The 14,895-nt window shown below is 45.2% G+C and overlaps 1 protein-coding gene across 1 annotated transcript in view; it reads left to right on the forward strand.

Annotated features, from left to right (window-relative positions):
• Window positions 1-677: 677 nt before the first annotated feature.
• Window positions 678-14,895, forward strand: part of LOC137439535 (uncharacterized) — a 48,156-nt gene continuing 33,938 nt past the window's right edge. Inside the window, exon 1 of the mRNA XM_068135373.2 lies at window positions 678-1,350. The gene's annotated coding sequence lies outside the window, so the exon portion shown is untranslated. The remainder of the gene's footprint in view (window positions 1,351-14,895) is intronic.

The raw sequence follows: 14,895 nt of genomic DNA on the forward strand, positions 1-14,895 counted from the left end.
AAAAAAAAACAGAGCTAACTCGTGTCCTTCCTTATACACTCAACCTCTGCAAGAATCCCAGCCCCTTGAACTCCTGGGGGTCATCGGTCATGACCTCTGGGGTCAGCACCATTTCCAATTTGAAATCCAAAGCCAGCCACAGAACAGGGCCATTCTTCAGGCCAAGTCCTGTTTCAGTGCATCCGAGCTCCTGGATGCTGTAAATTCCAAAATACTTGGCGGTGTCTGCAACCCTCCCGGAATGAACTTGTTGAACCAGAAACCCCTTCATTGTTAAACGCTAAAGTTTTGCTTCTCTGCTCACCTCCACTCTTTTGTCTCTATTTTCCTCCTGCTTGTGGAATAAGTTGCGATGTGTCCTCGTAATTCAGCTCACCCCTCCAGTGCTTCAAGGTTGCATCTCCCCCCACATCTTATGGTTTTGTCTTCCAGTCCTATATTTAGATTATTTTGTTCCATTCCGATCAACTCTTTTCTCTTTACGTACACAAAATGATAGAATTTCTGGCTCCCCCACCATACCGTATCTGGCCCTATCCCTTCCTGCATGTGTAATAAATAGACAGAGTCCAACATTTTTCTTGCAGATCATGTTTGCAACTTCATCCATTGTTCTCCTGTCTTCGACTCCCCTCCCCATCCTCCCTTGTGAGTTGAAATAGCTCCAAACTCTATCGTTCGGCTCTTTCTTGAGCCAGAAAAAAAATTCCCGTTTATTTAACAAATTTTCACGGAAGGAAGAGGCTGTTTTGAAAAATTGATTACACCGTAGAAAATTCATTCGAATGCTCGAACTTGAGAAAGAAGCAGTTGTGCGGTAATTGAATGTTCACTGATGATCAAGATAATTATGAATGATGACTTCTGGTGATGATGAGAGGATATGAGGTATGAATGAAGTTGATGGAGATGATGACGATAACAACTGCATGATTTGAGTACTTGCATCAAAACAACCCTCGTGGAACCGCTTCCCCTCTCCTCCCAAACCTCTAGCCACATGACCCTCCACCCCTCCCTCTACCCTGTCCTTATCCCCCCCCCCCTCACCCTCCTCACCCCAAGCCCCTCTCCGGACGTTCTGGAAATGCAGATAAGAGCCACGGGGGGTCTGTCGGTGGTGTGGCTGAGTCGTGAGTTTGGGTCGTGACTCTGGTTGTCCCTCCCACGCTCGGTACAATCACACCCACACCCTTACAATCCCACCGGCACTCCTCCTAAGTACGAGGCGCAGCTCCACGCAAGGGATAAGGCGAGAAGGACCCAATTCTGAAGGAGCACGCAGTGGGACGATCAAGAGAGCAGAGGGACAAACACACCAGGAGACAACCAGGTGATCTAGCTTGCAAGGTGAGTCGGAGTGCTGGCATATATAGCTACGGGTTGAGCGTTACACTGAATTACATTTGAACGATAAGTGACGATGCCTACGTCATAAGCAGTATGAGAATTGATTAATAAACGTAAACGCTTCAAACTTTTTCATCATCTTGTCTGTTTTATCCCAGTCTATCCAAGTACATTGTACAGCTGTGCAAGAGATTTATCGCCTGTTATGTCGAGTGTTAGGGACCAGCGTTGTGATTCAAGTACCACATGTGGTTGCAATGAGTGGTTCTGATGATGTGTGGTGGGTTTTGGAAAAACCCGAGATTGTCACTCTCATTGCCTGTGTCATATTGGAATAGAAATTGCGCATTTTATCTGTGTCTGCCCATGTTCTTTTCTGTTGGACATCAAAAGCTGTCCATGTGTGTGCATGGACGATCCTGCCATGAGTAAACTCTGCGGTAGAACTTCCAGTTGTATTTTTGCCTTTTTGTCTAAATACCTCTGGGTATCATCAGGTTAATAATAATAATAATAATAATAAATATTATCATCATCATTGTACTCGTATATGGTACAATATTACAATTAACAACCGATCTCTTATGGTGAACGATCACTTCAAAAAATTCTCGCATCCGAATCTGGATCTTCACCAAAATCTAATCATTTTGTCCTTGTCACACACTCAACCTCTCCACCAGATTTTGTCCGAATCTGTCCACAACATTTTGAGATATCCTGCTATACTGTCTTCATGTCTGATATCCTGGGTATACTGTTTTTGGCTCAATCTCAATGGTTAAGAATCACTCAAAAATTTATTGCATCGGAATCTTCACCGAAATCAAATGATTTTGTCCTTGTCACTCAATCTTTCCATCAAATTTTGTCCGAATCCGTCCATATAACTGTAACGGCATATCCCATACAAGAGATATCCGACTCACAAACAAACAAACAGTTGTGAATACATAACCTCTGTCCATCTTTTGTGGTAGAGGTAATAATACTATTATATATGGATGTAGTGGATATATATAAATCACGTTTTGATTTTAATGTTTTATTACCATAATTTCTTAATATGCTGAGGCACGATAATGCGTAAAGTACTTGAACATGGAAACTTTTAAAATGTTATGGCGACCTCCACCACCAAAGGCCTTATCAGTGGGATACAAAACATAAACTGTTCAACCTGGTGGAGGTATGAACTCCACAGAGTGCCTCACTAGTTCATGGTCTTTTAAGCATTTTGGAAAATAGCTTTTCCGATCTGAGGTTCATGGAAAAGCTTGTACATATATATGTCGTGCAATATAAGGGCATTAGGGATCGAAAGCAAACTTGTAGAGTGATCCTTGTTAATAACTTCATTGTTCATTTGAATTCTATTTTGTTCAACGTTTTTATTATTTTGAGATTCTGAAGGAACCTTCACAAAATGAAAGCACACATCTCCAGACGGAAGCCAAACAGTTCAATCTTGGTTTCATCAGACCACAGAATCTTGTTTCTCACAGTCTGAGAGTCCTTTAGGTGCTTTTTTGCAAACTCGAAGCGGGCCTTCATGTGTCTTTCACTGAGGAGAGGCTTCCGTCTGGCCACTCTGCCATAAAGCCCAGATCGGTGGAGTGTTGCAGTGATGGTTGTCCTTCTGGAAGTTTCTCCCATCTCCACACAGGATCTCTGGAGCTCAGCCAGAGTGGCCATCGGGTTCTTGGTCACCTCTCTTACCAAGGCCCTTCTCCCCCGATTGCTCAGTTTGGCCGGGCGGCCAGCTCAAGGAAGAGTCCTGGTTGTTCCAAACTTCCTCCATTTAAGAATTATGGAGGCCACTGTGCTCTTGGGAACCTTCAATGCAGCAGAAATTTTTTTGTAGGCTTCCCCAGATCTGTGCCTCGACACAATCCTGTCTCTGAGCTCTGCAGGCAGTTCCTTCGACATCATGGCTTGGTTTTTGCTCTGATATGCATTGTCAGCTGTGAGACCTTATATAGACAGGTGTGTGCCTTTCCAAATCATGTCCAATCAATTGAATTTACCACAGGTGGACTCCAATCAAGGTGTAGAAACATCTCAAAGATGATCAAGAGAAATGGGAGGCACCTGAGCTAAATTTCAAGTGTCATAGCAAAGGGTCTGAATACTTATGTAAATGTGATATTTCAGGTTTTTATTTTTAATAAATTTGCAAAACTTTCTAAAATCCTGTTTTCTCTTTGTCATTATGGGGTATTGAGTGTAGATTGATGAGGGTGTAGCGGTTACCGCTGGATGCACACAATCGCCTTGCACCGGCCAGAACACGGTCAGACGCGCCTCTCCCGGGCATGCCCGGACTCACTGTTCCCGGGCACGCCCGAACCTCCCGGGCACGCCCGGTCTCGTCTTTCCCGGGCATGCCCGCTCTCGCCTTTCCAGGGCTCGCCCAGAGCGTCCGGGCATGCCCGCTATCGCCTTTCCAGGGCTCGCCCAGAGCGTCCGGGCATGCCCGCTCTCGCCTTTCCAGTGCTCGTCCAGAGCGCCCGGGCACGCCCAGCCTCGACTTGCCAGGCCGCAGCCAAACACGCCCGGGCAGGTCCAGACTCGCCTTTCCAAGGCTCGCCCTTGACACCCGGGCATGCCCGGTATAGCTTTTGCCGGGCAAACTTCCCGACATAAATGTGTATATATATTGCTGCCCGATAAACGGGCTTTTGTCAGAATACCTGAGCTGTTTTGTTTCAATAAAGCAACTCTGACGAATTCCGTCTTTGGTCGCGTCAATTCTTTCGACTCGCGTTGGAGCGCAGCTCCTTCAAGGGAAAAAATGAATTTAAACGATTTCAGCATAAGGCTGCAACATAACAAAATGTGAAAAAAGTGAAGGGGTCTGAATACTTTCTGAATGCACTGTATATATATATATATATGTATACATATATATGCAGTTGGACTCCGCTATTTGTGGCTGATAAAATGCGACCTGTTTCTATATTCGCGGAAAAGTGTCCCGCAAATTTGTGGGGTTTTTTCTATTTGTGGCCGTGTTCCGCGAATTCGCTGTTTTTCAAGGGCGCAAAAACAATAATTTCACGGGGCGCTACCTTGACACATTCATAAAAACCCATCTTTCAACAGCCATGCATAAAGCAGCTGGACATACGCAAAAAAGGATTTATGAGCCACGAGCATGACCTGCTTTTACATTCACTGCTGTATGCTTTGCGTTTTCATGGCTTTCTCGGCCGCAAATTTTAGCCGCACAATAATCGAGAGCTTCGCGGGATGTTCCACCAGCTGCATAAGACGTCATCCCCGTGAGTTACTGTACATAATGAAACATTCCACCGTATCTATTATTGCCATTTATCTGTCTCCCTTTTTCCCATTGAAACTACCATGGATTATATATATTCACGGATTTTCATCGACATTCGCGGGAATTGCCTCACCATTTCCGGCATTTGCCTCGCCATTTCCGGGATTATTGCTAACATTCGTGGGATTTGCCTTGCCATTTGCGAGATTATCGCCGACATTCGCGGGATTTGCCGAGCCATTTCCGACATTTTCATCGACCTTTGCGGTTTATCATCGACATTCTCAGGATTGCTTCACCATTCGTGGATTTTGCCCCGCCATTCACGGTTTGTTCCTCCCTATTCACTGATTTTCGCAACTTGGGAACCTATCCCCCCTTTTTCCATTGAAACAATGCCTCGCTATTCACGGTTTTGCAATTCGCGGATTTTCCAGGAAGATATCCCCCGTGAATAGCAGTGTCCGATGGTATCTATATTTATATTTATGTTTATATGGTCCAATGGTATATATATATATATATATATACATATATATATATATACATATATATATATATATATATATATATATGTGAAGAAGCAGCTCTTCGTTTGGAAAAGAAGTCCACAAATAGCCTGAAATGACGCAGCAACTTTATTAAAACCAACTTATACAGATCCGGAGGAGACAAGACATCTACAGCAAGAACCAGCTTCATGCCAAGTCAAGCCTTCCTGGAAACACATTGATTCTCATTCACTTATATATGAATACGATTATCAGAAAATCTCCGAGAGGACAAAGCGACTGGCGAGAGTCCCTTCCACCGTTATCCCTAGCCCCCACCGTCATCCGCTGTCATTCGGGGGAGTCAGCCCTTCCTTATCATTCGGACCAAATGTTTCTCTGGGCTCCGAGAAAACAGAAATGTAACTCACAGAGAGAAGAGTGCATGCTTGGCCAAACAAACCCATATATTTTATGGGTTTGTTTACATGAGTAATTCAAAGCATGTTTATACAGAGTCATGCGTCGCTGTGATTAATACAAAATATATATGGTTAACGATAGGTTTATGTCTGCAATCTAAACATTCTACTAGCGTTACGCAAAATCACGCGCATGTGGGCGTGGTTTTACGACCGGCCTTATCTAGCCTCGAAAAAGCACACGTATACAATTTGTCCAGCACGACCGAAGCGAGCCTTTCCTCATCCAAAACTAAAACGAAGCAAAAACCCTTTATTAACTTTATGAAAATAGCATTTTTAAACAACATTTAAATCATAACACATTAGCAACCAACGTCTATAACTGAACTTTAGGCAATAACAAATCTACAACTTGACATTCCTTCCTCTTGTCTCGTCGAGACAAAGTATCTTAAGAGACAACGTGCCACATCGGGCTTTATTGAAAAATAATTGTGTAATGCGGGTATCTCCCAAGGGCATATCGTGCGCCCAAAGCGCCTCGCCCGTGCATTTGGCGAGCGTGTCGTGTGGTGCGTGCTCGGAGCCTGAGGGCTCAGAACATGAAAGTCCATTAACGTTTCGGATCCACAACGAAGGTGTCTGGTCCAGATGAGGTTCTGCTCCGCCAGAGGGCCACCACCTCCCCTGCGGAACTTGCTCCCCCCACCCTTTGCAGACCCAGTCCTTGCAGATCTTCGAAGTTAATCAACGATCATGCCCATGAGGTCCCTCACGTGCTGCTGTTCTGGGGAATACAAAATGTCGTCAGTATCTTGTGTCTCAATTTCCTGATCAGGGTACAGAGCGTAAAAATCCGATTCACTTGAAGCATTTGAACTTAAAACATTTGGAAGAAAAGAGAGGGACTTCCTTTATGTCAAAGTCTCCCATGGGCGCCTGGTCGGCTTGCGGGTCTAGGACATCCGCGTCGGGTCCCTCGACCGCCAGACCCAGTGTCGCAATCAGATCCATAGTTGGGTCGGAAGGGGGCGTGCAGCTGTCAGCTTGTAATACATAAGCAGCGTTAGCCAGTACACGCAAGGGGTTTATAGCACAAGTATCACAGTCATCACATACACCGTTACAGGCAGCAGCCAGTTCCCACATGGGATCCGCACAAGTATCACAGTCATTACAAAATTCAATGCAATTTTCTGGAGCGCCGGTCGCAACTGCCTTGTTGAAGGACCCGTTCAGGTCGACGGCCTCTGTGGTCAGAGCCATAGTCGTTGTCGGCGGCTTCTTCACTTTCCATCCTGTAAAATACTTTCTTATACAGAGGAGGACTAGAGATTTCATTAGTGCCCCCCAAATTACTACCCCGATTATCACAGCCAGTGCGGTCAATAACCACTTCACTATGGTGCCCGTCCATCCCTGGAACCAGTCAGTGAGCCAGCTAAATGTATAAGAATTTTCGCGCGCGATCCGATCGATCCAATAGTATGTCATGAGCCGTAGCGGTGTCGTTTGCCACCTTTTCTAGGGCCAAAGCCAATTTGTCTATCCGGAAACTATCCATGACTGTGCCCGCTCCTGGGAAGAAGAAACCAAACACCTTTTCCCATAGGCTCCCAACTCCCAACCCCTCAAAGACACTCCTTCTATGCATCTTTGTACTTGCCCCCTTCATTTATGCATTAATCAACATTAATATATTTCAGTGTTAAATCAGAATAAACAACTCCCAATGGAAATTAAATTTTACAACTTCTTTAATCTATGGCGATCCCAAGAGTTTGAGCCCACTACTTTTAGTGTCTGGTGCTTGTATGGCCAACTTACAGTGCGTGGCGTGGATCCACGAAGTCTTGCCCTCGCAAAAGACTGCCGTTGGTGTAGTCAGCAACACCTGGACTGGTCCCTTCCACCTTGGTTCCAAGGCGTTCTTGCAGGTGAAGTGCTCCACGAACACCTGGTCTTTTTCCTCTGGTGGAACACCTGGTCCACAAGTCTCCTGGGAACGCCTGGTCTACAGGTCTCCAATTCATAGATTAAATTCATTCAATTCATAGTTTCATAGAACACCTTTTCTCCAATTTCCTAATCCACTTTTTTTCAAGTGGATCCAATTTTATCCAATATTCAATTTTTAAATTCAATCCCATTTAATCCAGTCCAATTCAAATTAAATTCAATCCTTCTCTCAGCATCCCATTACCTGTTTCCAACATCAATAAAAATAAAATTATAAAATTAATAAAAATCAATCATCTCAAATCTCAAATCAAATCAAAAAATCAATAAAATAATAAAAATAAACGAAAATTACTTCAGCTAGAGTTTCAACTAGAATTAACACAAACAAACCACCGTTAACCTCCATTAACACAAGCAAACCACCATTAACCTCCATTAACACAAACAAACCACCATTAACCTCCATTAACCTCCATTAACCTCCCCCTATTATTTATTTATTTTCACGAATAAACAAATAATAGAAATAACCTGGTCTACTTCCAATTTCAATTCTGGTCAGTTCTGGTGTCTGGTCACACACAATGTTTTCCTCACCCACTGTGATTCGCTCAAAATAGATTCTCACTGTTATGTCTGAAATTCGTCTCATGAAAACCCATTCAAGAGTCCGGTGTAACAGATAGCCAAACACATAGACACGCCGAAGACCCCAGGGTACCCATCAAACTAGCTTGTCCCCAGATCCACAACACAGCGAAACATGTAACTTTACTAAAACTAGAACGGGCACTCGGTAGAGCGCATACCTTCGCCGCAGCTACTTTTGTTGCCAAAATAAAAGACTACAAGATCTGTGTAGCAAAGCCACACCTACGTTGTCATGCGGGAAGATTTGTTTCAAATTAAACCATTCTATCCCGCCAAAAGTTTGATATTGTAATCACATCCATGACCTTTTCATGACCTTGACCTTGACCTTTGACCCGATCGATTCCAAAATCTAATCAAATGGTTCCCGGATAATAACCTATCATCCCACCAAATTTCATGCGAATCGGTTGAATACTTTTTGAGTTATGCGAATAACATACACATACACACACACACACAGACATACAAATAAATACACAGCGATCAAACATAACCTTCCGCTTTTGCGAAGGTAATAATCACTTACTCATAACTAATACTCATAATAACTCATAATTACTTATGTAATTACTCATGCCAATACTTACTTAAAATAATGTAATATCCCAATCTTCACCCCCTATGCAAATCGAAGCACCCCGGACAATCCACAACCAATATCAACCACTGTAGCCGCCTTCCCGATTCCAGGCAGCCACACGCAGCCACATACATCTCCCTCCACGTCACACAAGACAACAGCCAACGAGTGTGTCCACCACACAGAAACCTTTGGCAATGCAACAACCGAACTCCCAGACAACCAACAACAAAACCCAATCCATCTCCATGGCTCATCAAGCAGTTCCAACTTAATCCAGCTTCACATACCGATTTCCCCAAAAACTCGTGAAACTTCACCCCCATTCTGGAAAAACCCTGGACTAAACCCTGACACCCTAAATAACTTCAGACCCATCTCCAACCTACCCTTTCTGTCAAAAGTTTTGGAACGTGCTGTGGCCACTCAACTCAAACATCACCACTCTGCCAATAACCTGTATGAAACATCCCAATCCGGATTCTGCTCCAGCCACAGTACTGAAACTGCTCTCCTCAAAATCACCAGCGACCTTTTCTCTCCTCTGATGCCGGCAACCTCAACATTTTCATCCTCCTCACCTCAACGCCTCCTTTGACATCATCAATCACACCATCCTCCTCACCCTGTTTAGACCAGCTTGTGCCTATTAAACCCAAATCAGTTCACTCCCAAGCCTACAAGGACCACCTACAGCACTGCAAAGATGTCCTCTACTCCACCTATTACCCTCAAATTATCCACTCTGGCTCCGGAATCCCAAAAGCACTCTTCTCTACAATAAACAAACTAAATAAACAAATAAATAAACAAACTTTACAACGTGAACAAACTCCTCAGCGCCCTGGATACCACCACCTGTCATTCAGAGTAGACAACAGCATCTCCTTTCTCCTTTCTGGCATCCAAATAAAATTCTGGCTTCAAATCAACTTCCTTGAACTTAACTATGATAAATCTAAATTAATCTTCGTTTGCCCAAAACCACTCACCAAATCCACCCATAACTTTGCCCCCAACATCGATGGTCATTTGAACACAAATTGAACAAAATTAATCGAACAAAACACTTCCATTAACTCGACATTCTTTTCACAGCACAAAGTTCACTTGAACATCCTTTTCCTGGATACTCCCTCTTTATTTTTATACCATACCATGCTTCTCCACTTGCAACCCAAATATTTTCCATGAAATAAATAAAATGAATTTTATGAATCTTCTCATTATTCGAAAGTTTACAAAATGTCCCAAATCTGTATATTATTTTCTACTGTGGTTATATTAAGCCATTATTTTACAAAATCCAACTTTCAATAAACTGAAAAATGCTTCGCCATGGAATAGTCCACCACTCATATAAATAATCATAAGAGTTCTGCGAAACATCTCCATCTTTAAAACTTAGCCAACCAATTTTAAACCACATGTTTTCCCCCCAAAAAACAAGTCACATTCTTTGTATATTGCCAACATTGTTCATCGTTTAAGTATCATCCAGAACTAAATTTTTATAAACCATCAACTTGTAGATGCATTTATTTATATCCCATTAACCCAAGAACTCTCAATTGCTTGGTTATATTTTAGTAATGTCATATATCCATATTTCTTTTCCAAAATGTTCCTGATATACACATTAATCCCATCTGTCTTTGTTTCCAGATCAACTCGAATCAAGAAATCGACACAAATCCTTATTACCTCCAATCAGTCACACTGCACATTATTCCCCGTCCTTGATGGATAATTTTACATCCAGATGGGCACAGCATCCCATTTTTGGTGACCCAGCCCTGAAACAAGCCCCTGGACTCCTTGCAGGCTGGACCAAAACCCCTGGACGAGGTTGCATCCCAGTACTGACTCTGCTGCCTTCTTGCAAACCACTTCAACTCCATGAATTTTACATGTTTCGTGAACAGAACAAAGCCCTCTGTAATCGTCAGATTGAACCTGCCCCAAACCCGTCCATATAAACTCCATTGTTGTCCTGTCCATCTCTCTGTTACATTTACATTTTGTGACTCACAGCTCCACATCGCAAAATGCTAGCTTCTACGAATCCAACAACCGTCACAATCCGCCCAGGAACTTCCAGGCGTGCTCTACAATGCAGCACCTCTCTACCTGGTGCACACCTTTCGCACATCCCTCCTCGTTCGCACAACGCTTCATCAACACACCTCCTCGCGCCCACACCTTGGCACAAGCCACACCACATACCGACAGTTGAAACCTCGATATTCCTCTTTCCTCGGATAAGCGTTCTGTTGAAAACGTGACATTTCTGCTCAAATTATTGAATTTCCAAATACTCTCCCTGCAGCGCCCGTGAGGCAGCTTGTCCCACATTATCTGCCCCCAGACCCATATGCGTTTTAATAACAACCTTACCAGCATCGCTCGCCAGCAAACCCTTTGTCCGGCGCATCGATCAACACAAATCCTTCGATGCATCTTCCAGCCGCCACTCCGCACTGTACCTCACTTACTGTATGAACAAGACTTCCTGTTGGAACTTGTCACCGGAAATTAATTACTCTGTCTTGAAATCGTTTATTTTAGCGTTTAGAAAATCATTCTAGAAATCGAATTTAGTTTAGAAATCGTTTCTTCCCCTTATATAAATCCATATTAAATAACGTATTCCTTTTGTGACATTGCATGGCATGTATGTCGCAGGTGCCCACTATTCTGACATGGCTCATGACTCATGTCTAATTCTGACATGAAGATGAAGGACAAGAAGATGAAGGATGAAGGACATGACATGAAGAAGAAGATTCTGACAAGATACTGACATGAACGTCCGACATCCAGCAAAGTCGAAATGACCCACAATGCATTTGGGCACACATCCTCCTCTGAGAGTGGGCGAGTTATCGCCGGCACTCTGAGCAAATCTCATACAGCACACCCGTGACTCGCGGCTCGCTCGGCTCCTGCCCGAACGCACAATATCCCTCTACCCAAACTTCCACGGAGCCGCACGGCGGAAACACAGGTTTGTACCACACTTTAATTAAACGAACATCGCCAGGCTTCTCGGATAGACGTTAATTTCACAACACACATGACAAAAATCCGATTTAAATTCAGAGATCGCCGATCGACCTGGCACAACCATCTCAACGCGACGACGCCACGCCGCCCCCCGTCTTGGCGCGCACCCTCGTGCCTCCACACGAATCCCAACACTCCCGCCTCGCGGTTTCCTGCGAGGCTCGTAGCCGTGGCAACCAAAACTGCACGCCGCTCTCGAATGAGGGCCGTCATAACAGTGAGCTGTCAGAACTCATCCCTAGCTCGTAAACATCGCAAAAAAACAGGATCTCCGACGCTCCACCTCCCCGACCCCAAATGCACCACACGACACCAATTCCAAAGGTGAGCTGCCTCAGCGATACATCCCACACATACAATCCACAATATCTGCCATTGAATGAACTCTTCGATTCCAGTCAAACCCACACTTCGACCCAAACTCTGAACCTCCAGTTCCACAAACTCCAAACCTCCGTCCTACTGCCGCTCGAAAGACAAAGCAGCCCATCCTGCAACCATCTCCAAGAAACCGCTTCATATCAACAGTAGGTCGACAAGGGCACTCCGAGTGCTTTCCTGACCCGATTTATATCAATTCGCTTCCCAAACAACTCCCAAACAGATGAAAATCCGGACTCAGTTCAGGACCTCACCTGTTCCCTCGGATAGTCGCTAGGGAATGTCAAGTAGAACACTTACAAAGCTTCACACCGAAACCCTCTGCTTTGCATATGTCATACAGACAAATACATTGGCCAGATACACACGTCAATTAACATCCCAATATACATTCATTCCTCATTCATATACGAGTGAGTCTCCCAGACTTCGCGCGAAAATCAGATCGACTCAAATCATGCCTTTCTCCAGCCACTCTCATGTACAATCTTTGCTCATTCATGTTACGTCTCTCATTCAAGGAAAAGGATTTTTTTGGAACGGGTTGGACGGGGGTGGGTTGAGGTGAAAAAGGGAAGGCAGGGCGGGGGGTGTTGGGGTGTTGCCTAGAGCCCCGGGACTGAGCTCAGGTCTTGGGGGGGGTGGGGGGTCCTTTTGCACGGCCCAATTCTGCGGCTGTGGAGGGGGCCCTTGTGGGTTCCAAATTTTGGGGAGGGGGCCCTTATGGATTCCTGGGCAAGCATTTGCAACATGTCGTCCTTTACATCGGCCTTCTTATCGTCGCCCATGTCCCACTGCTCGGCCGCTTCATCTAATTGGTCGGTTAGCCTTAGTGCGATGTGTACCCCGGCCAACAACAGGTCGACCAGGGCCCCCCAATCGTCGAGGGTCTGGGCCGGGGTTGGTGCTACATTCGGCCAGCGTGCGTATACTTTGGCCTGGTCCCACACCCGCGCTGGCAATACAGCCTCTCCCATGTGGCAGACGTCCCGCCAATCTGCGCCTGTATTTTGTATCCACAAACGCATAAGTTCCGGTACGTGACCGGGCTGTTCAGCCAGCAAGGTTCTCACCCGCTCCTGCATAGCCGCCAAATCTGGTTCTTTCAAATGGTTTTTTTTAAAGGGACACATCTCGATTGTAGGCTGTGAGTTCTCCGATTCCGTGAGCCCTTCCACTGAGGGGTACAATACAATACTCCTAGCCCTTCTGGGGCCGCGAACCCGCTGTCCGCCCCATTAATTTCTTGTCCTCTAAAAGGATTGCCCGGGCTAAGGTGAACCTGAGGGGCGGCTGGTCTAGTTTTCTGGGGGTCTAACCCCTGGGGGAACAGGGGCGGGGGTGGGAGAGGTGGCGCCTGTGGCCCTGGGACAGGGCTCAGGGCTTGGGGGGGTGGGGGGTCTTGGTCTGGCATCTGGTCCAGCGGCATCACTCGCTGATTTACTTGTTTAACTGCTTACTTACTTGTCCTCTGGCCAGGGATTATTTAAATCTTTAGTTAACACAGCCCAGTCCTTTACTGGTCTTACCGCGGCAAAATGATGCCTCTTAAACATGAAAGATGCCGGGGTTCCCTTAAGGGGTTCCCTTTCTTTCATTAGCTTGCTTCCCATCTTATTGCTCCGGGCTGATCCTTCCTGGAAAGTTCTCGGCCTGGCTCAACCTTTACGGCTGTCCGACCTCACTTTTCCCCCTTCCCTTGTACCGAACATTATCTTCACCGATATCCTGCGCAAATCCTTTTACTGGCCATGTTTTTATGGCCCTTCTAAGTTAGCCACAGCCCTTCGTTCCCTGGCATGCAATGGCATACCCCATCTTGTCTCTGGGCTGTTCCTTCCTGGAAAAATCTTGGCCACCTGGCTTCAGCCTATATGGCTGTCCGACCTCATTTTCCCCTCCTGGTGCTAACTGTAACTTTAAGCTTACTGTTAAGTCCTTACTGGTATCCTTACTTGTTTATCCTGGCTTTAACAAAGCCACGTCATTCTGAGGCCTAAAATGAGCCTTTACTTACAATTTCTGTTCGAGTGCAGGCCGCGCGGAGATAGGGAGACTGAAGCCGCTCGAGGGAGGAAGGTACGAATTTGGAATAATAGCCCTCTGATATAAAACAACTCCCACCTTTAATCAAATCCGCGTGCCGGCGCCGGCCTCAGGCAGCCTTCCTCCTGTCCCTCGGGCTCCGTTTCCCGTCGTCCGGTGCTGACCCCACTCCTGGTACCATCTGTGAAGAAGCAGCTCTTCGTTTGGAAAAGAAGTCCACAAATAGCCTGAAATGACGCAGCAACTTTATTAAAACCAACTTATACAGATCCGGAGGAGACAAGACATCTACAGCAAGAACCAGCTTCATGCCAAGTCAAGCCTTCCTGGAAACACATTGATTCTCATTCACTTATATATGAATACGATTATCAGAAAATCTCCGAGAGGACAAAGCGACTGGCGAGAGTCCCTTCCACCGTTATCCCTAGCCCCCACCGTCATCCGCTGTCATTCGGGGGAGTCAGCCCTTCCTTATCATTCGGACCAAATGTTTCTCTGGGCTCCGAGAAAACAGAAATGTAACTCACAGAGAGAAGAGTGCATGCTTGGCCAAACAAACCCATATATTTTATGGGTTTGTTTACATGAGTAATTCAAAGCATGTTTATACAGAGTCATGCGTCGCTGTGATTAATACAAAATATATATGGT

Source organism: Myxine glutinosa, chromosome 14 (assembly GCF_964187855.1).
Source record: "Myxine glutinosa chromosome 14, kmMyxGlut1.1, whole genome shotgun sequence".
NCBI classification, from domain to species: Eukaryota; Metazoa; Chordata; class Myxini; order Myxiniformes; family Myxinidae; genus Myxine; species Myxine glutinosa.